Genomic DNA, 26,315 nt, shown 5'->3' on the forward strand with positions numbered 1-26,315 from the left:
CAGTCCATGGGGTCGCAAAGAGTCGGACGTGACTGAGCCACTGAACAAGAAGAACAACATACTGGTTATGTTCCCTGTGTGGTGTGCAGGCTCACAGGTTAATTGTTTATTCCCTGTGTGGTGTGCAGGCTCACAGGTTAATTGTTTATTCCCTGTGTGGTGTGCAGGCTCACAGTTTATTTGAGACCTGATAGTTGGTCCCTCTTAGTCCCAGCCCTATACTGCCCCTCCCCACACCCTTCTCCCCGTGGGTAACCACTAGTTTGTTCTATCTGCTGAGTCTGCTTCTTTTGTTGTATTGACTGGTTTGTGGTATTTTTAGATTTCACATGTAACTGATATCATATAGTGTGTGTCTTTCTGACTTATTTCACTTAACACAAGGCCCATCAAGTTCATCCTTGTTGCTGCAAACGACACTCTTTTCTTATGGATGAGTAATATTCCATTGTACACCATGTACCACATTCTTATCCATTCATCTATTGGTGGACACAGTTTCCTTCCATATCTTGGTTACTGTAGATAGTGCTGCTATGAACACCAGGAATGCATATATTTTTTTAAATTAAGTGCTTTTTTGTTTTGGGGATATATACCCAGGAGTGGAATTACTGGGTCTAGGATACCAAGCGCCCAGTGGAGTTACTTGGTCCTTGGGCTTCCCTGGTGGCGCCAGTAGTACAGAACTTGCCTGCCAACGCAGGAGGCGTTAAGAGACCCGAGTTTTATCTTTGGGTCGGGAAGATCCCCTGGAGGAGGGAATGGCAACCCATTCCAGTATCCTTGCTGGAGAATCCCATGACAGAGAAGCCTGGCAGCTATATCCACGGGGTCACAGAGAGTCAGAGCTGCTGAAGCAACTCGGCACTGACGTGGTACTTCTATTTTTAGTGTTCTGAGAAATCTGTAATCCCGTTTCTCACAGTGGCTGTACCAATTTATATCCCATCAACAGTGCACAATAATTTCTTTTTCAACACAATCTTATCAACATTTGTGTTCTTTTTGATAACAGTCGTCCTGGCAGCTGTGCAGTGGTGTCTCACTGTGGTTCTGACTTGCATTTCCCACACGATTAAGGGTGCTGTGCTGCTGACCATCTGCATTTCTCCTTTGGAAAGATGTCTGTTGAGTTCTATTGCCCATTTTTTAATCAAGTGGTTTGTCTTTCTGATATTGAGTTGTATGAACTGTTTGTATGTGTTGGAGATGAGTCCCTTATCAGTCATATCTTATGAATGGTCACTGTCTTTCTCTCAGTGGGTACTGAGTAAAACACCAAACTGGTGTTTCAAATTCTGGCCATCCCATAACAGACGCTCCCTCGGAGTTTAACCAGGAAGGAGAACCTGGTCTCCCTGTTTGGTCCCCAAGCCCCTTCATTCCCACCACGACTTTACACAACTCCAACACACGGCTCTCCTAGTCTGCGGCCCGAGGTTCCACCCATTTCATCCTCACATGCTGGGCACAAGATGATGGATGTGTCCTAGTGAAAACAACAAAAGCAAGTCCTGGAGAGACCTGAAGACGAGGAAGACCCAGACCTCACAGCAGTGCGGTCCAGTTTTCCAAACAAGGATTCTGAAAACCTTTCGCCACAGATGCATTGCTTTGATGATCAAGGTGGATAACAGTGCAGGTATTGTACTATAATATTGTACCGGTCTACTATTACACTGGGTGACATACACCCTGGTTTACACATTGTCCTGGCAGATTTATTTTGAATAAAAGTGTTCCCTCTCACTCCCCAAAAGTTTGGCTGATAAATAAATGCTCACTCTAGTCATAACAGTATGAACCTCTTAGAAGAGGATGAGATTATTTAACAAAAGCCCAAAATACAAGTAAATAACATCAAGTATTTCAAAGTTAATGTGATAACTGTTATGTTTTAAAGCACTGTAAATGCAAATATTCACTAAATGTTCTATAAAACAAAACAAAAAAACATAACTCTCCACTTCTTGAATGGATTTTAATGTATATAAATACAGTAAAGGAAGAAAATCTCTTTGTATAATCTAGACATTTAAACAATTAGACTGACAAATGAACAAAAGTAGTAGTTTTATTAGCAATCCATATGGGCAAGAGGCAGCAGTTTCTGGCTTGAAAGTACCAGCAAATCTGATCTGTATACTGTGAGTGCAGTTTGCAGGAATTTTTAAGTTTTTAAGATTTTAGGTTGCAAGGCAGTGGGTTTTACTCTGAAGCTACATCCTGTTTTTGCAAAGAGGACTGTCATTACTGTGATACAATTCCTACATGAAGCCTATAGCATTGCTATATAATTAATGTGGAACAACCACCTAATACTTCAAACATTAAGTCAAACTTACATGGCATAAAATCTTTGTAATAGAATAAACATTTCAACTGGGGATTTTTCATCTTTAATAATAAAATTAAATGGTTTAATTTTTCTTGTACCCAGTTCTTTAGACTACGAAGGTAATCAATCATGGGTCTTTCAAACTCACTGAGTTTAAAATCTGACAAATGTTTTCTATTCTTTTTATTTATCTTTTTAAAAAGACAGATTACCACCTATAAATTATTCTGTACATTTAAATGTATAGGTATGAATCTGATTTAGTAAAACATGCTTTAGTAAGAAAATAGTTTGCTTTCTGAGTTACTACTAACCGACCATCGTTAACGTGCTATGGTGCATACGTTCTAAGTCACTTCAGTCGTGTCTGAGGCTTTGCGACGCCATGGACGGTAGCCCACCAGGCTCCTCTATCCATGTGATTTCCCAGGCAAGAATACTGGAACAGGTTGTCATGCCCTCTTCCAGGGGATCTTCTCAACCCAGGGATTGAACTTGTGCATCTTATGTCTCCTGCATTGGCAAGTGGGTTCTTTACCACTAGCGCCACCTGGGAAGCCCCTATAAAATCCTACTTCAGACACTGACTCCAATTATTAAAGTTAAAGGCCTCCAGGTGTCCCATCTTGCCTTAGTCTATGACATTAAGCATGCATAACCCGTAATTTAATTATCACCTGTTAATGTTGGCTCTAAGTTCATTTTTATCCTTTCAGGATATAGCTTCAGAGTAAAACCCACTGTCTTGCAACTTATAAAACCATCCTGTGAACTGCACTCACAGTATACAGATCAGATTTGCTGGGACTTTCAAGCCAGAAACTGCTGCCTCTCGCCCATATGGATTGCTAATAAAATTAATGCTTTTGTTCATTTGTCAGTCTAATTGTTTAAATCTCTAGATTATACAAAGAGATTTTCTTCCTTTACTATATTTATATACATTAAAATCCATTCAAGAAGTGGAGAGTTATGTTTTTCTTTAATAATAAAAGACAAAAATAAAAAGAATAAAAAGAAATGTACATTCTGATTCCCACATCACAAGATGTGACGCGACATTAGAGCACGCGGCGCAGGAAGAGGCTGGCTGAGCATGAAGTCCCATGGATCCACACTGGAGAGACAAACAGGCCTTTCACGCGCGCTGCCCCCTGTCCCGGTCTGACACATGTACATGCCACTGAAGTCTGATTTTATCAGTTCACCAAGGGAATCAACTCTGAGAAGTTAATCTGTGCTTTCCAAAATCACAAGAGGTTGATTTACAAGCTAGTAAATCACTTCTTAATTTGCCATAAGAATGCTACCTCATCCAAGAAACAGAAAAATTCATCTTATGGTTTTGAGATGCTGGTACCCTCAGTTCAGGCACTACAGTGACTACAAGGGTGAAAAACGCTTCACCTTTAATGTGTTCATAACCTGGTAAGAGGGTGTGGACAGCAACATACACAAGTCAGACAACAATAACCGCATAAGAAATACGCGGTGGTTATATAGGCAGAGAGGAGGCCTCCTCCTTTCTGCTACAGACTCTACTAGGCAGTCAAATTACACTTCAGATGGGTTTTTGGTGAATGTCTCTCATGCCATTATTAGCTAATATTAAGTATCTTTCCCTTTGCTCTGCATGTTTCTGTATGAAGAACCATGACCAGCTATCTATAATTAGGACATCTTTGCTCTTGGATATTCGCAAACACACTGCAAATTTTTTAAACTGTAACATGCTCAGATCCGTGAAACGCCCCTTCTTACTATGGTTGTTACTACAATACCAGTCTCCTCATTTCTGTACTCTAGAGTCAAAGCTAACTTGTAGGTTGATTCTAAAGTTAGTGCAAAAGGCAAAAATTGTATATAGTCAAAGTACTCTTACTAAAGATTCCATAAACAGCCTATAGAGTATATGTGGGTTTTATAAAACAATATTCAGTAATATACTGTTTAGTAAAACATGATACAATAAGGAATACATAATCCAAAAGTATTTTAATTAAAGTATATAAAGGAATGTATATAAATTATTAATAAATGTATGCATGGCGCATGTCGTCTGCTGTAACACACACATTTGTAGATTTCTTCCACTGAATAAATTTCAGGTGGGCCACTACCTAACACTGTGTATGGAGACACTTGTCTTTCAAATCACAAGCCAGATGTGCTGCTTTGGCAGACCTTTCCTGTATGTAATTTACTTTAGACGTTTTACGTGTATTCTTACTAGCTTCAGTCTCAAGCATCTCTTCTAGACCTGGGTGTTAGCCTTGCTTCTCTCCTAGATTCACCCAAACGTCCCACGCAGCCGGCTGGTGTTGAGCCCACCTTCTGTCTCTGAGGGTGGACAGCTGACAAGCCGACCAGGAAACCCAACCCCTGACCGTGATGGGATCTGCCCTGTCCTCCATCGGCGAGGCCTGGGGACCCACACACCCAGAATGATGAAATCGCTTCCTTCGGCAAGAGCACCGAAGCAAGAGCAGCCGTGTATGCACGCTTCCATCTGCATAAAGAACGCTACCCTGCAATGTTGCTTGCTATAATAATTCTAGGTAATCATTAATGATAGTTTACGGTACTGCTGCCTGATTATTTTCACAGTGAGATCAATATTATTTCCACCTTTAGAGACCAGAGTTTGAAGATGTACAAAAGCCTGAATGTGAAAGAAACCAGGAGTATGACTTTCACATCTACTAGATCAGTCCGTGGCCTGTTTATCTACTGGATCCTTTTCTACGATACTGCACAGAGTACTGGGAGGACCTGGTGAAAGAAGGTCTTTAGAATCTGAAATGGAAAGTGTATGGAGCTCAGGTTCTGGGATCCAACAGCTGTGTGTGAAATTTCACCTGTGCACCTCACTAGCTAGGCGACCTCTAGCAAGTTACTTTACACTTTTCAAGTCTCAGTTCCTTATCTCCCTTCGGGTTTTGAGACAATTAAATGAAATAACAGATAAAGTGCTTAGTACAGCATCTGGTATATTTGTTGTTGTTTAGTAGCTAAGTCATGTCTGACTCTTTGCAACCCCATAGACAGTAGCCTGCGAGGCTCCTCTGTTCATGGGATTTTCCAGGCAAGAATACCTGAGTGGGTTGCCATTTCCTTCTCAGGGAACTTCCTGACCCAGGGATCAAACCCACGTCTTCTGCATTGCAAGTGGATTCTTCAGCCACTTAGCCACTAGCTTAATACATGTTTTTTTTTAAATCTTAATAATATTTGAAATATCAAGTTTTTCAACAGCTTTTACACATCTCTTATATGTATGCCTGCAGCAAACGAAGACCTGTAATTAATCTCATTTTTATCCCTAGAAACAAGCAGACATATAACTACATTCACACTAGTGAGGACACACACAGTCACTACCAACATCCAACCTCTATTTCTGCTATCTTAAAGTTAGCTCTTCCTCCCATGATATTTTCTTAATCTGCTATAATGTGAGATTTATGGCTACAGCTGAGAGGTATTTAAAAGCAGAACAGGAAACCACATGAGTTTCTTAAAATAAGAACACAAAGTGAGCTCAAAGACATGTTTATACACCTGTCTAAAAAGGAAACTCAGCCAGTAAGCAGAATATACTCAAAGCTAACCACAAATGAAGAGTAAAAGAATACCACAGTTTACTTTAAAATCATACACATTTTACTTTCACTACTGTATACGGAAATTTCACTGAAAATGCTTTTAAATTATTTTTAAAGTTTCAAAGCTATGTGTACTAATGACTCCTACAATATACATGTGGACACTAGAGCTGAATATGAGATATTCGTCCTCTGAAACCTCAGTAGCATGTGTGCTATGTGACCAAACCCCTTCTCTGCAGCGACCAGCAGGTCAGACTCATGTTTTTCAGACCGTGTCAGCTGTCGGCAGCAAAATGCTTGCAGGGAGCTCTCAAATTTTTTTTATTAATGTGTCATAAATATATTTACTTAAATTTAAAAGGTTTGTTGATTTTAAAAGGCTGCAAGAGAATTAGTACAGGCATGGAAGAAAAAGTACGGAAGTTACACAGCTTGGCTGAAGCTCTGGAAACTGAACTAACAGAAGTGGATAACTGATATTTTAACTTAAAATATTGTTTGACGGACCTAACATTTACTTAACAGAAGAAGAGTATGAACGCTGACCTTGTCTGACAAATCTCTGACTCCCGTTACCACACCCTCAGCAGCGGTGGTTTGCGAACATCTGTGCAAACCCTGTGTTGTGGTCTATGCGCTCCTCACAGGCAGAGGGGCTTCTTCAGTAACAGCGCTGCTATACAAGCGCTTGTGCCTTCGGGAGACGGGCTCCTTTCAGACGTGTTTTGATACAGTTTCGTCATGAGACGGGGTGTCCGTCTGGGGAGCTGGTAAAGCACCGGGGACTTCACAATGTCAGCTACAGAGCAGCTCGGCACGCCCGAAGAAGAGCTCCGCAGGCCCCGCGGGCGTCTCCAGGACTGCGTGACCACGGGGTCCTCACCATCTGAGGCCCAGTGCTGAGCTCTGGGCACAGACGGGAAGCGCAAGGCAGGGTCCCCACCTTCCTGAGGGGCGCAGCTCACGGGCGAGGCAGCCGGCGGCCGCTTAAATCGCCTGCTGAGCAGGTGAGTGAGGGCGAGCTGGGCCCAGGCGCGTGCAGAGAACGTGCAGGGCCCGGGGCAGGAGGGGCCAGTCTGCGGACACGCTCCGGGTGAGCCTGTGCGGCGGGGCCCGCGAGCGTGGCGAAAGCTGCGGCTCTACCTAGAATGCAAAGGGAGAAACACCGAGAGGATGTGTGCACCACGGAAAGGGGAGCCCGCGACACTGTGAACTTCTCCACTGGGAACAAGGAACCCACCACTGCGTCCTCTCGTTAGGAGTTCTGTGAGCAGGATCTGCTGGCCGCCTTGCCGCGGTCGCTGCAGGCAGCGGGCGCGGGCCTCCCTTCGGGGCCAGCGGCGCTCCTGAACCCCGCTTCCGCCCTGTGAGGCGGCTGCGGGCACAGCGCCCGCGGCCCGTGAACGCCCGGAACCTCAGAGGGAGACCCGGAGCCGGGGTCCTGCTGACGGCGGGACCCCCGCCCTCCCCGGGCGCCTTCCCGTCCGGAAGTCCTCCGGAGCAGCGGCGGGCCTCGCCTCCAGGCGCCTGTGCACACTCCTGCCGACCTGCTCAGACGCCCGCCGTCCGGGACGGGGATCTCCGGGGTCCTCGGCGCACACCGACAGTGGAGATACGGCTGTTTGCTTGGTTTTAACTACACCTGTGAGTGCTCTTTCCCTTGATTCAGAATTGGATTGCTAACGATATTCCGTATTTCAAGTCCTTTGCGGCTTACTTTTTTTTTTTTAATGAACAATCATGGGACTTTAAGAACAGTACACAAAATAATTAAGTTGGGTAAGTGTATTCCAGGCTCTAAACACTTAGCTGGATAGAGCACAATGTGATGCATAACTAGCGTAGAAGCTGGGACCTGCTCGAACTTAACTGCATCTCCTTTCTCGGTACCCGGTCCTGTGACCGTCTGAAGGCCCGCACAGGCTTTCTGCTGCTATGCCGGCGTCTGTGCTCCCCGCCCCCTTCACTGCAAGCGCACTTTATTCCATCCTTCTTTCCTAAGGAAGACTTAGATAATCGCCCTGTTGATCTCTTTTATTTTCCCACATTTAAAACAGTCTGAAGATTGTATTAGCAGTGTTTTTTTATTTTTATAGATTAAAGGTTAGGTTACAATGCAGAGTAACACTGGGTTCACATCAGACGATCAGATATGGTTTCCTTCTAGGCAAACGTGGAAAGAAATGTGCAGAAACATAGCCCACTGGCAAAATGAGAAAAGCTATCCAATCTCTCAGTAAATCTATAAACTCTACTGTCCACGAACAGAAAATGGCAAATGATCATAAGCCATTAGGTTACGCACGGTGTCTCAGAGAAAACAGGTTAAGGGGGCTTTTGCAAGCACAGGATTGAGTTTATCTATTTATTTTTTAGTCTCTAAGGTGGTGGTGGTGGAGGAGGAGGTGGATGTGGGCGAGTGTCTGTGCGTGTGTGTCTCCTAGTCACTCTCTCCAAGTTCTGCACGGCTCCTCGGGGCTGTCCTGCCAGGATCCTGCCGGCTGAAAGGCTGGGAGCAGGGCAACTCTTGCCCTTCTGAACTACGAAGGATCAGTTCAGGAAGGGACAGATTGCTTGTAAAACACAGCACCTTACAAGTACCACTTAGAAACACCTGCTGGTACTTTTTTCTTCCAATGAGAATTCAGTTCACAGCTAATTTATTCTTCTGGGGAGCTCGATTCATCAAGTCCTGTTTTGGGTAAGTGACTGACTTTTAGATGGAAATAAGGGCACTTTCTTGGGTACCTTGTTGGTTATGTTAAAACCGTTAGACACCAGTCTCCCAGTGTCTCAGGCCACTGTGACCTGGAGGCGGAGGGAAGACGCAGGCTGAGCGGCAGGGGGCGGGAGGCTGCCGGCCACAGGGCCCCCCATGGCCATGAGGTCTCCACGGCCCTCCTCCTCGCTCCCACCCCGGGCGTAACTCAGCAGGGCCTCACGGTCCGTCCTTCCTCTGTGTAACGTCTGCAACTGCTCACCCAGACCTGCCCCTCCGTCCCCCACCCCCACGGCCCTCTGGCAACGAAGGCTGCTCTCTATATCTGTGGGTCTGTCTCTGTGTGCAGACAGCTTCATCTGCGTCACTTTAGATTCCACACATCAACGCTATCATGTTACGTGTCTTTCTCTGTCTGCCTGACTTCACTCACCATCACCATCTCCAGGTCCACACAAGTTGCCGCAAAGAGCATGATTTCATTCTTTTTTATGGCTGAGTAGTGTTTCACTGTGTGTGTGTGTGTGCGCGCGCGCGTATATGCACACACACCCATGTGTGTGTACACACACCCCGCATCTTTATCCATTCCTCTGTCAGCGGACAGAGGTTGCCTCCACATCCTGGCTGTTGTGAATGGTGCTGCTGTGGAGATGGGTGCATGAATCATTTTGAATTAAGAGTATTGTCAGATCACAAAGCAACTCTAGTTTTAGTTTTGGGGGGACCTCCATACTATTTTCCATAGTGGCTGCATCAGTTTACATCCCCACAAACAGTGTAGGAGGTACAATAACCCATGTTTTTAAAATAGTGGCTATGTCATGAGAGATTTTATACTTACTGATAATTCTCCAGGATTAACAACTTTATTATCTACAGCTTACAAAATGTAACACAATAACATAATTTAAATTATGTTACAAGTACTCATCCTTCAAAAAGTTAAGTGCCTGACTTTACTGTGAGCATAGTAAATCACAGCCTGTGAAGATGGCAGAGCCCGGCAGGAAGGAGAAAGCTGCTCTTCTTTCCAGGCAAGGACTCAGCCAACAAAAGCCATTGACTCTGTTTATTACAGCCCTCCCAACTGTCTTTCCCTCTATAAGAGCATTTTATTTCACCGGTCAGGGACTGTGCAGGTGGCTTGTGGCTCACTATGGTTGTGGACTGTGAGCTGCAATTCTCTGCTGATCGTATGAGCTCTTCTTTGCTGGGGAAATATCTGGCAGGTAGTGTGTTTCAGGTCAACATGGGTTTCCTTAAACGCAGGTAATTAAAATCCATGGCTTGAGTAGCATTTAGGATTACAAACCCAAGGAAATTATACACTTCAAAACAAACAGCTGTTATAAGTTTATTGTGTTTTTCTACAGCTTCTTTATACTTTTAAAAGCATGTGTGAAAGACCAAACGAGAAGAAGTGGCATGTGCTTTTTTTTTTCCTCCACTAAATTGCTAGAAGGTCAGCCCTTCATTGTGCCAGGAGGTAGGAGGTAACTGGGACAGACATGTGTAAATCATAAAGGGATTGTAATTCAAGTTAAAGAGTTTATATACTTTACCCGAAGGCCAAAAAGAGAAGTTGAAGAGTTTTACGTACAGTAACATTTTGGGGTTTGGACACAGTGAATTTAAAGTGTCAGGGGAACATCCCCGTGGAAATATTCAGTAGATAGTTGAACACACACACTAGCAAATATACATGAAAAGCTATAGATTAGGAGTATAGATTTGGAAGTCCTGCAAATAGATGATGATTAAACATTAGAAGTAGCTGAAATCACCAATGAGCATCAATATATACAATGAGAAAGAGGTCAACTGGCTTTTAAGAGATAAGCAGAGGCTTCTAATTTCCCCTTAATCATAACTTTTAAAATACCTACCATACTCCAATACAAATTTCAAAACAGAGTCCAAAATTTGCAAACAACTCTGTATCTGCTCTAATGGGAACTAACCTTTTCCTCACTGCTGGATCACATTATCCTGTGATTTTAGTTACAGACATTATCTGTACCCTCTGTTCATTTTTACAAGCTACTGTTTTAGAATCACCTTCTTTTAAACAGCCTTTCTGCAAAGGGATCATTTACATTCGACTATTTTATTGCCTATTTCTCCCATTTTTTTCCATTTTGCTTAATTAGTGGTATGTATTCACAGTGGCTGGAGTGTCCCAGGTGGCTCAGCGGTAAAGAATCGCCTGCCAATGCAGGAGACTCTGGAGACATGCCTTTTCATACTGTTCATGGGGTTCTCAAGGCAAGAATGCTGAAGTGGTTTGCCATTCCCTTCTCCAGAGGACCACATTTTATCAGAACTCTCCACCATGACCCAGCCATCGTGGGTGACTCTACATGGCATGGCTCATAGTTTCATCAGGTTACACAAGGCTGTGATCCATGTGATCATTTTGGTTAGTTTTCTGTGACTGTGGTTTTTAGTCTGTCTACCCTCTGATGGATGAGGCCAAGAAGCTCGTGCAAGCTTCCTGAAGGGAGGCACTGGCTGTGGGTAAAACTGGGTTTTTGCTCTGGTGGGCAGGGAAGAAATCAACCCTGAATGTTCATTGGAAGGACTGACGCTGAAGCTGAAACTCCAATACTTTGGCCACCTGATGTGAAAGGCTGACTCACTGGAAAAGACCCTGATGCTGGGAAAGACTGAGGGTAGGGGAGAAGGGGGGACAGAGGATGAGATAGCTGGTTGGATGGCATCATTGACTGGACGGACATGAGTTTGAGCAAGCCCTGGGAGACAGTGAAGGACACAGAAGCCTGGCGTGCTGCAGTCCATGGGGTCACAAAGAGTTGGACACGACAGAGTGACCAAAGACCAGCAACTGGATACGTGGGTTTGACCTCCGAACCGGCAGGACCTCCTGGAGAGGAAATGGCAGCCACTCCATTATTCTGCCTGGACACCCCATGGACAGAGGGGCCGGATGGGCTGCAGTGCGTGGGCTGGAAAAGAGCTGGGCGCGACTGAGCGCCGAGCACACACGCACACTGCCACAGTGGCTGTCTCAGGCTTTAAGTGTAAATGTGTAGTTTAGGTGCTTTATGTGTTAAATTGGCACCTGTGAGCCAGTCTGTGAACCTACCTGCTTTTTATTATCCTTTGGAAAAGCGCATTCTAAGTTTCTGTTACGTATTTTGAAGAAATTTGGGGATATTACATGCTTTAAGTTAGGGGGCTGGCTATATCTGAAAATATACTTTCCTCTGGATCCTTATCTGGCTTTTTCTCATTTCTTCAAGTGTGATGTTACACTCTTATGCTACAGAACTTTTAAACTAAATTATTCTCTATTATTAAACCAATATGATTTACTCAAAGGCACATGGACAGGCAAACAGCCCATGTCCCTATCAATAAAATACAATATTTCTAATGAAAAAGATTTTGGTTTCATGTCACAGAAAACTATGAATAAATTGACTCCACAATTTATCTAAGCACGCAACATGTTCAGAATGACGTCTTATGCTACAGGAGGGAGGGACATTTCTACACTAGAAAACTACATTTGGGCATTTGTTATTATTTTTTATCCAAACCAACATAATTTAAAATTCTGTCTTAGAGAACTAGTTAAGGTTGCTGCTATCTTGATAATGAAAGATAATTTTAATGGCTTCTGAATGGCTTTAAAGGAAGTAATTAATCCTTTTCATGATGCCTGTATTAAATTGTCCTTTGAGTTGAACTGCAACTATTATTCACGTATCCTGTCCCCGTTTGCAAGCAATCGCTTTAGGTTCACGCTGTCGTCAGAGGCTTTGGTATAAAGAAGTCCCTTCATTTCTGATTACTGCACTCCCAGAGACGACCGCTCCCTGGCCGCCCTGAGCCGTTTCGTCCTCTGAAGCCAGGGCTCGGCGTGCTCTCAGAGCACTTCTGTCAGCCTGGGCGGTGATCCCCAAGCTGAGATCCCCGTGCAGCGGCTGTTTGGACGGCCTTCTGCCATCCATCTCCAGGCGTGCTACACAGCATTCCAGAGAGCTTCAAGGACGGTGAGCTGGCTGGACTCCAGGGCCCGCTCTGCAATCCTGCCCTGCCACTTAATGCGACGGGTATCTCACAGCGGACACGGGGGAAACTGCTTAAGAAATCACACACGATCTTTAGCAGAGCCAAAGCTCACTTTCACAGGCAGGGTTAAGTTTTGTTTTGATCATCTTCAGGGGAAATACTAACACTATTTCAGAAAACTGCATCATTCTTTAATGTCTAACAGCTTTTCCATTCAGCACTCCATTCTCTCATATTTTTGATTCCTGAGATACATTTACTGATCTTTTATTTGCAGTGATATCTGTACCCTCCAAACAAACAGAATTTAACTGGTTTGTGATTTAATCCACAAACTTTCATCAGCATATGTTGTTATTACACATCAAAATATAAAGATCTGACCTCGTAAAGGTTTCTTTTAAAAAATTTATTCCCAACATTATAGGCCTTTTTTTATTGGCCAGCCTGCCAACTTTATATGCCAAGACTGATTTCTGCCTGTCTTGACAGGAACAGGGACTTACAAATCATTGCTAATTAAGACCTGCTTACAGGAAACCGGCACAAACACCGCAAACTACTAAAAAGAAAGAAATTGGGTCAATCAATATGTAACTTCAATCTATACACGACAAGCCAGCTAAGACACCAATCATGGTAGTTGGAGCGGCTGAGAAGTGCGGCTTGATTCTGGTTACTACTAAGCCAAACTTGTCCATTAGAGACAGCATCACAAACGGATGGGGAAGGGAACGGCTACCCACTCCAGTATCCTGGCCTGGAGATCCCATGACCTGTACAGTCCACGGGCTCGAAAAGGGGCGGACAAGACTGACCCACTCACTCATTTCACTACAAACAACTGAATGAAAAAGTCTTGCCTTCTATTTAATGAAATCCGCAATAGTCTGTGAAAGTGTCCTTACCTAAAGCAAAATTAGCCAATTTTAATTTCATTACATCTTATCTGTACCTTGTTGAGTCAGAATGCATTATTTTCTAGCACAAGCTATCAGCAAAGAAGAAAACCCAGGGCATGGACATCTATCTGCTGTAGCTGCTTGCCCTGAGTATTTGAGCCTCTGTCTTTAAGTGATTCCCACTTTTAGGTCAATATTAACACTGTTGCGAATTGATTTGTTCAGTTTCTGAGTGGTGCCCAACAGTAACTTTCTAAGAGATGAGAGCAGTCCTTTAAAGGATGCTGCAGCAGCCCTTTCATTAATCACTCATGGGATTTGGGATAAAAATCACAAACTAAGATTGCTACTTTAAGAAAAACAAAATTTGTTTCTCCAGAGATTAAATTCTTTTTTTTTATAATTGGAGGAAAATTGCTTTACAGTAGCTTCTGCCACACATCAACATGAATTAGTCATAATTACATATATATAAAGAGATTAAATTCTTTAATAAGCAGCAGATAATTTAAACCAACTTTTCCAAATAGTTTAGGCTTTATATTAACGAGGTTTAGTATGTATTTTCATGATTATTACTGAAGTCACAAGACAGGTAAATTCTGCAGAAGACATGGCTTCAGTGGGGAGCCGAACACTCTTGAAGGAAAGAGGGTTGTCTTCTGTGCCGAAGTGGGCAGGAGGGCCCCTCTCTTCCTTGACGTGCTGTGCGGATGCCCACCTCATGGCCTGATGGAAGCCTTCCTTCACTGAGGGTGCTTTTAAACGAAGGGTCAGGATGATCCAGCTTTACTCCTGACTGTCAACTTACCTAGCACTTTCACTTTGGTGGACAAGATCAAACACGTGCTGAGAGTCTATTATGTGCCATTTAACCTTTCCGTATTTCAGATCCCATATTTGTGAAGTGGATTAAATGACCCCCTCCTCCAGACCTTTCCTGGTTGTAAACAAGAATGATTTTTTAAACTATCTTGGCAGTTCTGATTAGATTTAAAGAAGTGTTACTCTGGTCAGCATGATTTTCAAAATTATAGAGCTACAGGAGAGCTCACTACTTAAAAAGTCACATAAATCTGTTACAATTATACTGAAAACACCTAGTTGAACCCTATCAGGAATTTTATTACATTAAAATGTAACAGTGCATTAACAAGAGATTCTGCTGTTTCTTCAAGGACAGCCTCAACATTGTGTCTCTGAATGAGGCCTTTTTAGGGGGGCTTACTGATAAAGCACGGAGGTCAAGAACAAGAAGGATAATCATTTGGTAATTTTTTTGTAAATGAAAATAATAAGACTCCTAATTCACTTTAAAAGCAAAATGGGGGAGTCTATTTAAGTGTATGCATTTCCAGCACTGGGATCTATGAATGCAGGCATGGGAAAGAGAAGAAGGCATCGACCCAGCTTATTATATTTTCAGGGGCAAACAGAATTACATTCAGAAGACCAGCCAGAGGACATCACCAGTGTCGCATGACGAGATGCTAGAATGTGTGGTGGAGACAAAGTGACCACCGTGACCCAGAGAAATCACCCGCACGGCCTTCAGGGCTCCCTGCACACGGGGGCACTAGAGCACACGAATCCAGCGTGCACGTGAGGGCAGTGTTCTGCCAGAGAGAAGGTGTTCCGAGTAATAGCCTAACCTGGCCCCAGAGTGGCAGCATCATCAGTACCATCATTTCGTTTCTATAAGGATTACTGTCAGAATTGGAGAAACTAGAAAGGAAGTTACTTTGTGTGATGGAATATGACTTTTTAAAATAAACTGATTTTTTCCCCCACTTGTTGGCACAAAGTTAGTTCACTGAAATCACACAGAATTACTAACACATTTATCTCTCTGGGTCAGGGCTGAATGTTTGGGCTACTCCCCACTCTGAAACTACTGGACACTATCTTTAATCATAACTATAGGGAAGACAGAAAGAAATAAAAATGATTACACAAAGACTGATTCTTTGAAAGCATGAGTCTATTTTTTAGGTAAATAATAAACTATATTTGTCTAATTGGTATTATTAGACCAGATCTGTTCGGCCACTGCACTTATTTTCAGACTTATTTAAATGTATCATAAAATGTTTAATATGAGACAGGCATACGTGAGTTTTCACACTTAAAAGAGCCATGGTCATACAGTTTCGATAGAGATATACCTTCTCGAAATTCGCTAATCAGCGCACACTGGTTTTACACGTGAACTAGGACGAGTGTGCAAGTGTGTGCGCAGCCGTGCCCTGCTCCTGCAGCCCCGTGGACGGCAGCCCGCCAGGCTCCTCTGTCCATGTGATTCTCAAGGCAGGAATCCTGGAGTGGGCTGCCATGTCCTCCTCCAGGGGACCTTCCCAACACAGGATCAAACTTGCATCTCTTCTGTCTCTTGGCACCGGCATGCAGATTTTTTCCCCCGTGCCTCCTGGGAAGCCCCCAAATTAGGACACAGGATTTCAGACCTGAGAAAAAGTATTTTCTTCTGTCGATACAAAGGGCTTACACCCTGAATTCTCTGGTCACTCAGTTTTCAAAGATTCTGACGTGCTGTCAGATCCCATTATTTTGACATTTGGATCAGAAAATATAGTTCTTATTATTAATGGTCCTGCTGTCTGACTTTCTGATCAGTTACAGCTTACCTACGCTGTTGAATCAGAAAGCACCCAGAGTCCCTGCGGTATGGAAAGCACGCATGGAGGATGATGAGAAGGTCATCTGTTTCATGCTAATATCTACAAGGCCTTTTTGGTCTAGCAGTAGAGGCAGGATTCAAATGGAAACAAAGTGTAAGATACGCATATGCAGATGTCCCTAGAAGGGCGTTTAACTCTGAAGAGATGTGCACGCAGAATTCATGAACTTTGATGAGCTTGTGTTCACACATGACTCTGCACGGCACAGTTCAGAAACTCTAACAGAGGCGGAGACGACCCCACATAAGGCCCAAGGTAAGCACTCTTCCATTCTTGGTATTTATTCTTTAATTCTTTCAAGAGGCGAACTGGACTGGATTTTGATCATACCTCATATAAACCCTCTGCGTTCAACCTCTGCAAAATCCACTTTTCACGGTATCTGTGAAAAACGACCTTTGCACATTTCCTGTAGCCTTTAGTCACTGTGATCATGATTTCCTTCTTTATCCACAAGACACGATTTTCTCATACTTGTCTTTTCTTGTCCTTTTTTCACTGAAACGTAAATGAAACGACCTGTCAGAAAAAGAACTGTGACAATGCCCTGGCAGTTTGAAACGGTGTCACGTTAGTCTCTGTCATCAGCGGCTTGCGTCCCCTCTGCTTCACCAGCCCTGACGACTGTGTCTGTTCTTGCTGTGACTACCCCATTCCAGCACTCAGCTCAAGTGGGTATGAAGCGCCTGGCCGTCCCCTGAAGACAGGCCGGGACAGAGCTGCGTCGTGGCCCAGGGTCCAGTCCTTGCTATTCTTGCTGTGATACCACCTGCGCCTCCAGTGAACCCCGCAGACCTTTACAACCGCATGTCAAACAGCCCAACAGGAACTGAGGGCTTTCCCCCAGTTTTCACTGCTAGAATTACATGCAGGATTACTGCACAGCACCGCTCACACTTCTTAAATTAAAATCGATGGCTTCAGATTGATGGACAGTAAAGGGGGTTTGGGGAGTGAAAAAACACTTTGAAATTATCTAGCCTGCCTTCCTCTTTTTTTATTAAAAAAAATTAATCCATTCATTGAATTCCCACATCTCCACTGTCTTTTATGAAACAGATCAAGTAAATATACACAAATGACCAAACGTTTCTCCTGAAATGAAAGCTAAACCATGTTGCCACCCAGCTTAGAACTCTCCAGTGACTTCCCACCTCAGAAAGCTCACGGCTTCATGACGCCCTTGGGGTTCAGGGTGCCCCCTGCTCCGCTCTGCCCTGCTCCCCCCCGCCCCCCACTGCACCCACACAGCCACCTCTTCCAGCATGCCAGCATACCGCCTGCCTGAGACCCTCTCTCCCAGAGAAACTAAACCAACACAGCCTGATCTCTTACCATCTTAAAGTCTCTGCTCAGATGTCAGCTTATCAGAGAGCTCTTCTCCCATCACCCTGTCAGAACAAACCCACACCCCGCCAACCCCGTCACCTTTCACTGGCACCCGTGTCTGCCCCCTTCCCAGCTTGACTTTATTCCACAGCATTTACTCCCTTCTGAGTCCAGCGTTATTCATTTGTTTCACTTGCTCCTTCCTCCACTAGAATGCAAACCCCAGGCCACTCATGTTTTGCTTTGTTTTCCTTCTGTTTTGTCCATTACCAACCTGGACAGCATATTAAAAAGCAGAGACATCACTCTGCCAACAAAGGTCCATCTAGTCAAGGCTACGGTTTTTCCAGTGGTCAGGTATGGATGTGAGAGTTGGACTATAAAGAAAGCTGAGGGCCGAAGAATTGATGCTTTTGAACTGTGGTGTTGGAGGACTCTTGAGAGTCCCTTGGACTGCAAGGAAATCCAACCAGTCCATCCTAAAGGAGATCAGCCCTGGGTGTTCATTGGAAGGACTGATGCTGAATCAGAAACTCCAATACTTTGGCCACCTGATGCGAAGAGTTGACTCATTGGAAAATACCCTGATGCTGGGAAAGATTGGGGGCAGGAGGAGAAGGGGACGACAGAGGAGGAGATGGTTGGATGGCATCACCGACTCAATGGACGTGAGTTTGAGTGAGCTCCAGGAGTTGGTGATTGACAGGGAGGCCTGGTGTGCTGCAATCCATGGGGTCGCAAAGAGTTGGACACGACTGAGCGACTGAACTGAACTGAACTGATGTCCCAGCACCTAGATGATCCCTGGTACATGTGAGGGAGTCACAAACATTAGTTTCGTGACCGAACGGCTGACTCGGTGAGTGAGGCTCTCTAGTCCGTTTTGTACCAATGTTCCAGTTTCCAACGTCTGTGTGGTTGGGTATCCACACAGGTACTCCGACCTTAGTTGAGAGGATTAAAAAAAACTTCATGAAAACATTTAAAAACTAAACCTGGCTTATCTAAAAATAAAAGAAAATCAAGATGGATATAGAAAAACAGAACAAATCATCAACCATCAGCATATAATTAACATACGCAGAACACTCCACACAACAAGAGCAGATTACATGAGCCCAAGCCCCCAAGACAGGCCACATACTGGGTCATAAAACAAATTTCAAAAATTTAAAAGAACTGCAGAGTATATTTTCACTATAATGGACTTAAACTAGAAATCAACAACACACAACAGGAAAATCCCCAAACCTTTAGATAACAACATTCGTATAAAGTAACCCATGGGCCGAACTGGACGTCTCAAGGAACATAAAGCACACAGAACTAAATGAAAATGAAAATATACCAGAGCAAAACGTGTGAGTGGGACGGGTGGGCTGCACAGACCTCCGGCGGCTACAGGGTGGGTGGAAGGGGATCGCTGGCGGGCATGGCCCGAGCCCGTGATCACACGGGAACAGCAGCAGCGATGCCACATCGGGCACGTGCCCTGGGCACGACACGATGGGAAACGGCACCTGAGCCCTGCGCTCTTCCCGCCCAGACCCCAAACCCCAGGCTAATCATGACAGCAGCATCAGACAAGCCCAGCTCAGAGACAGTCAGCACAGTGTCTGAAGAGAGTGCCTGAAAGCTGTCAAGGCCATCCGAAGGAAGTCTGAGAGCCGTCGCCGAGCAGGAGAGCCTGAGGACACAGGATGGAAGGATGTGACAGGACATGCAGATGAGGTCCTGGGACCCAAAACTAAGAAAACACTAACAAAACACGGACCTGACTCAACAACGATGGATCAGCATTTGTCTACTGGCCGTGATAAATATCATGCTCAAGTAAGATATGAAGTTTAAAACCTAACTCACAGGGCCCACACCCCCATCTTGGTGACCTAAAACTAGGCAAAGAATTCTCAGACTTGACACCAAAAGCATCATCCACTAAAGTACAACTTGATAAGCTAATCCTCATCAAAAGTTAAAATTTTTGTTCTGTGAAAGACCCTGTTAAAAGGATAGAAAGACCTGGAAAGAGTCCAAGGAATCCGTGTATCTTATCTTATGGCTGTTGTTTGAATCTACAGTTACCTGGACCTAAAAAGTTTAATTTAAAAAACCAATATAACGAAAAGGAAAGGTACATACTTAAGGGACCATTAACTTTTTTCATAATGAGTCAATGTTAAGGATTAAATGAGAGTTTAAGAGAGCAACTGGCACAAAGTAATCACCGTTATTAAGTCCTGTCACTATCGTCTGAGGTTTGAAAAGAAACTAGAAGATAACCCTTTCCTTTAAACAAGCATCATTAAACAGGTTTTGAAAGAATTTTTAAATTGCATTGATTTTGTAAAAAAAATCATTAAGATATTTAAGCTTGTGAATGATATCAAAGAAATCCCTAACTGTCTAAACATACCTGCCAAACATTTCCTTAAGATAACATGTTCTGCTTTGAAAATCACGCCTTTATTACACAGTGGCCAACCAACCTATCAGTTATATGAATAAAGTACCTAAGTGTTACAGCATTGCAAAAGGATAACTAAAAATAATTAAGTGGTATAACAACATGGTCCTAACCTTTTTCAGTTAACAGTAAATCTTATGCATTCTTCTTGAGGAATAATAAATAAGTTCTTTAGACAAAAGGTGTAAACCTCAAATATGTTTTCTGTGGCCAGGACACTAATTTGGTTTGATCTTAGAAGTAACTATATAAACAAACATGGCTAAATCACTGTGACAGAGGAGTATTAAGTTTGACTCTAAAGTACTTATTTACAGACCAAATTTGTTTTAAACTGTTTATAAGCACTTTGGTTTGACAGTCCTTTCTGACCTCCGACTACGTAAGGAAGCAGGCTCCAGTCCGGGTGAGCTGGGAAAGGCTGGCTTCCGAGGCTTCCTCCCAGGCCTGCTGCGTTAGGGTGGACGGGGTCGTGCCCGGGAGTCCAAACCTTTACCAGGATTTCTGGGTGTTTCCATGCAGCGTTAAGACTATGATCATCTGTTCTGTGGCAAGTTACCACTCAATGCCAAGCACTCAATGCCTATCCCAAATAGGGGATGCCTCTGTTCTTCTGGAGTGGGAGAACTTCCAACTGCTGAAATACATTACGACAGGTGAGTGTAAATAGCACCAGTATTACAGACAGTGAGAGCAGCAGCGATCTCCCGGAACACCCCTTGTTAGCAACAGTCATTTAAGGCAAGGTTCTCCGGGAGCGGGCCAGGAGAGGACTGAAGACGTTCACAGCGAAGCCCTGATGGGCGTCTTCCTGGCCCGCAGTAACGCCAACCGTACCGCCCTCTGGCATCTATGCCAAGAGACAAGCTGTCTAAGCCACTGGTCCAATTAGCTGTTGTCGTCTAATTAGCTCGCACACCAAAGGAAACAGCGACGTTGAGTAAATTCAACAATCTTTCATCAAAACCTAATATTTGAATTCCTTGTATCAACTCATTTAGAGCCATTTGGCAGAGAATCTGCCCTCTTGCCCGCCAACATAACAATTTTCAGCCTTCTATTTTGCCTTGTACTTTGGCAAAAATATAAGCACTGCATTTGCCTTTAACTGTCAAATTCAAGGCAAACACACAGAGAAAATATACATGCAATTTCATCTCTCAAAACACCTGGTAAAAATGTATCCACTGTTCATCCAAAGCAAAATTTTTGATGCCCATTTTCAGAGGGGAGCCATGTCCATATTTAGAAGCTTCATAAATATTTGTCTACTTGAATTTGACTTCCAGCTAAAACCAGAATGCTCTATTATCTAGTAGGAAAAAAGTCTTACGTCTATATGTGGTAGCTTAGACGCCAAGACTCTCACGACCCCACGGACTGTAGCCTGGGCAGACTCCTCTGTCCATAGGATTTCCCAGACAAGAATGCTGGAGTGGGCTGCCATTTCCTTCACCACCTCCATCTATATCTTCCTACCTTAGTTTTCATACCATTAAACTCTAAAGTATATGTCAAAAATTATCCTTTTGTTACATTCTCAAGAGAAACCAACATCTAATATAGCAAACAAGATTCTGGGCAAGAGGGAAGGACCAAGAATGAACATCTTGGTTTAAACAGCACATGTGCAGAAAGACCATGGAGACCAGGAGATTCCAGTCATTACAAGCGGGAGTGTACTATACAGACTTAAAGACTGGCAGAGAGAGGGAAGGCACTTGTACAGATTCTGTAATCTGATCTTGTGTTCCTCAGATCAGGAAACCTGCCTGTCAAGATTACTAGCATGTTTCATGCTTCATGCCTTTTTTTCTTTTTCACTGTACCAAATTATTCTGAAATGAGGCATTACTTTTCACATTAGGTCACACACAAAAAATACTTGATATTCTCAATATTTATACTATGACCACTATTTAATGCTTATAATAATAAATAGCAAGATGAGTTCTTATACACAATAATCACTGTTAAATAAGAAATCAGCATATTCCTATCATCCCACAACTAAGATGAAACAAATATGAAATGACATTTCATAACATCAAAGCCTGGAAAACGTCCTCTTCACAAGCTCCTGGACCACACTAACTCCTAACCTGCACACAGAAGTGTTATCTGAATCCTATCATGCTTTTTCCAGACCTGTGTACGATTTCACTCATTTGTAAAATTTTGTCCAGCCACCCCAGGGTTGATGAGATGAAATAAAGCGAGAGTTCTGGCTTACTTCACCAGAGCACAGCCTGCTATTTTGGGCGATCATCCGTTTTCCATTCCAGCAGGACTGACTCCACCTGCAGCACCGTCCACAGCACGATGCCTGCCTGATAATTCCATAGCACGTGGCTTGCCCAAGTACTCAGCATGTTTTTCTGGTGCATGTGGCCAAGGAGAGACAATCAGTGCTTTACTAAGCATGTGTAACTGCCGTGCCAACAGGAAGAAAAGACAAGGTGAAGTCATATACCTTCACTGTCTTAAAGACTAGATACAGCAATTCCAGAATAACAGTCTCATCTGTACTGGCTTACACAAGCATTTCTCGATTGTAAGGTTAGCAAGTTTCTTGTCAGTGAAATGATGTTAACAGTGATGGGAGGAAAAGAGGGGCAGCAGGTTACTCCGTATTGCAGATTAAATTTTATATCATTAAAGCCTGCCGGAACATTTCTGAACGCAAAACTACACAACTTCAAACTTTCTCCAAGCTATCTGACATTAATTATAACCTTTCTCTTACTTCATAATCAGTATTTTTAGTAAGATTAAGTGATTTAGAAAAATCAAGGGATGGAAACAGCTCAAATGTTTCTCTTTTATCTGACTTAAAAACATAAAAATCCCAGCAGCTGCTTGAAAAGACAGTTTTAATCAAAGATGAGGACAGAAACAATGCTGGCCTTGGCGCCCCTCTCTTCTTCTTTTAGGCATCAGTTTATAAAACATGTAAGAAGTGAAAAGGAGAGAGGAAATTCTGTAAACTTTTATTTACATTGGGGAGTTTCCAAGAACCAGATGGCCACCCTTTGCCACCTGATGCTTATCAGTAACAAAGTGTCCAATTTAAGACACTTGGTCTTTCCCAACCCTCACTGAAGTCAACTCCAACCCCTGCTAAATTTTCATAATGCTTTATTTGAAGTGGGCTTGAACTCAGCCTGATGTTTATACAGTTATTCAGAGTTTGACCATATAGCTTGTCATTCAAACCAGGACATCTGCAATTGAGAGGCAGGGTAGGATTAATAATTACTCCGGGACAGGAGCGGAGGCAGGAAACAGGACACTCGGTTCCCTGGTCATCCCCACCCCCTTCCTTCCTCTGTCAGACTTTCGCGCAATGATACGGCGGAGGCAGGAATGCATTATTTCCCACAGTAGTACATGATCTCGCATGGACTAAGCATTCAAGTTTCACGCTGGAAAATGAACAAATAAACTTAAGAGGACCTTCACAGCTGCTCAGCAAAGCTCAAGTAAGTGGAACACTCTGACTGAGGCTAAATTTGTAAATCTATTGCTTTGGATTTAAAAATCCAAGAAAAATATGAAAATGGAAATTACTTAGGCTATCCTATAAAATATATTTTAATGTTCTCTACAGACTACTAAAGGATCTAACTGTTCAAATTCTAACAGTAAAATCTTAATAACTACCACTATTCAAGAAGGCGCTTCTACAAAGCATGGTATATTCCAGGCAGTTTAATAATCTGAAGAACTGATCTCCTTCCTTCAGCCAGTATCAGACTGGTATGAAAACTGTGGAAAGATTATACAAATTGAATGTTTTCATTTGCTTTTCAATATATTACTGTTTCATGCTTATTTACTAAACATAAAACACATTTTATTATTAAATGTAAATATTTACATATTTTAATATTTGTATTCTTAGGGAAAAAAATGAATGTGTGCCCAGCAGACTCAAAATTGCTGAAGTTTGCCTGTTATTAAATAAGGACCCTGCTTCACATTAACTTTGTATCAGCAGATCTAACTTTCATTAGGACTAGTCCTGATTAGCGGCAGAAGCAATTGGTGGTGTTAAAATATTTACAGTTTCATTTCAGTTCCACCTTGAAATGTTGAACAGACATAAAACCACAGTCTTTATCATATGTGCCACTTCCTGTAATTCAAAACTGAGCCAATTCTACTATTCATTATAGAAAACACAATTTAACAAAACACCACAGATAAAGAAAATCATCAGAATCCACTTCAGTCTTTTTTCTTTTTAATTCTTTTCCCAAGAGAAGAGTGTGAAAAAAAAATCTTGAGGAAGCATTTCTTAACTACTTCTCTTTCTTGAAATTTTAGTCAATTACAGATAAGTCATTGCTACCTATGATAATGGGAGGCAGAAATAATAGGGATGAGGCACAAATAACCTAATTACTTTCATTCTTTTTCACACATAAAATTTAGAGAATCTGCTAATAAGTAACAAGACTGAAGGATGGGAACCTTGTCTCCTCTTCCATGGTCTGGTACTGCAGCTTCTAAACAGCAGGACTGGTTTGCTGCCAGAAGGCAGAGGCGGGAAGCACAGAAAACACGAACGGGTTCATCAGACCCAAACCAGACCTTTCTGGATGTATCCACCTTGAATTCTCTGCGTGTTTCACAAGGAACTCTGCTCTTTCTTGAACTTACTTGTGTGGTAATCAGGCTTTAGCTAAGATACTTCTTTTTAAGATATTTAGACAAATATGATAGACTTCAAACAACAAAACTTCATGTGTAAGAAATTAAATGTCCTGAACAATACTTATTGTTTTTAGTAAAATCACAGGTTCAACTAAGGCAACATTACAATGAAACTGTGTGAGTCACGCCCCAATTAACCCTGGGAGATGAAGCAGAGCAGGAATAAACTGAACCAGCAAAAACTGAGGACTTCCGAGTTCTGATGCCTTAAAACCCAAGGAAGCACCAGGCAGTGAGCACTCAAACACCGAACACTGCAGGTTAGTCTAGTCACAGAGGCCGCACTGGGCTTGCACGGCTTACAGGCACACATCCGCTCGTCCATTTACTTTACAAATTTATTTATTTTTGCTACGCTGGGTCTCTCTAGTTGCGGCAAGCAGGGCCTACTCTCTGGTTGTGACAGGAGGGCTTTTCATCGAGGTGGCTTCTCTTTTGTGGTGCACGGGCTTAGTAGTCCCAAGGCGTGTGGGGTCTCTCCGGACCAGGGATGGGGCCTGTGTCCCCGGCACGGGCAGGCGGAGGAAGTCCCACCCATATGAAAACACTGACTGAGCTCACACTGTGGTTCACGTGAGGCCCTGGAGAAGCGCAGGAGTTCATCAAAGTTCTGCCTTCAGGGAGGCTCAGTCACGGCATCAACAAGCACCACTGTATCAACCGCGGCAGACCACAGCACTAGAGCGCAGACTCGGAACAGGCTGCACAGAGGAGGAGGCGGCTGAGCTAAAGCTGAGAGAAGGGCGGAAGTCTGCGGAAAGGAGATGAAAGCAATCCTGGCCTTCAGGGGAGTTTAACTTCTAACCCCTCCCTCCTGGGTGAGCTCTGGGGTCAAGCCACGTAACACAGATTATTCCTCTTAAATTCACTAAAATAAAAATCAGTAAGACTTTTGCAGTCATTGGAAGAAATAAGATAACGCTACCAAGAGTGATCAGTGACATGGAGTCAATTATTAAGGTCATAAAATTGAGGCAAGTTAAACTTCAAAACTCAGTTTCTCCATCTATAAAATGGAAATAATAAAGGTTGTCCAGCCTACCTTCATCAAGTGGCTATAAGGATCAAATATAAAAATACATAGAAAGTTTCTTTATCAATATACAGCAATAAACCCAGCAAACTGTAATTTGTTAAGACCTAGTAAATCTTGAGTTAATTAATTTCTGATTTGAAAATCCCAAAATATTTTAAATGAGGTGCATAGATAAGATTTTGCATTTATATTAACTATTGACAGCTATTTATGATCTACTGAAACAACAATGTTGAGAAAGACAAGGAAATGTTTTCCACTAGGAAAAAAAAATCAGGACTCCGGCTTAGTTAAGCCTAAGAAACAAATTAATGCTTGACAAAATAATGAGTATTACATATTCTATTCTATTCTATTCTGTTCTAAGGAAGAGTACATGGTAGTTCTTCAGTTCAGTTCAGTCACTCAGTCGTGTCTGACTCTTTGTGACCCCATGGACTGTACCACACCAGGCCTC

The 26,315-nt window shown here is 43.0% G+C and overlaps 1 protein-coding gene and 1 long non-coding RNA gene across 4 annotated transcripts in view; one reads left to right on the top strand and one right to left on the bottom strand.

Moving 5' to 3' along the window:
* Nucleotides 1–26,315, bottom strand: part of UBE2E2 (ubiquitin conjugating enzyme E2 E2) — a 356,286-nt gene that overhangs the window by 240,969 nt on the left and 89,002 nt on the right. The gene's annotated exons all lie outside the window — the stretch shown is intronic.
* LOC139032568 (uncharacterized) lies at nt 7,383–16,562 on the top strand. Its single transcript, XR_011485096.1, has 2 exons — nt 7,383–7,728; nt 10,838–16,562. It is a non-coding gene; the product is annotated as an uncharacterized lncRNA (long non-coding RNA).

Source organism: Odocoileus virginianus, chromosome 32 (assembly GCF_023699985.2).
Source record: "Odocoileus virginianus isolate 20LAN1187 ecotype Illinois chromosome 32, Ovbor_1.2, whole genome shotgun sequence".
In the NCBI taxonomy this organism is placed as follows: domain Eukaryota; kingdom Metazoa; phylum Chordata; class Mammalia; order Artiodactyla; family Cervidae; genus Odocoileus; species Odocoileus virginianus.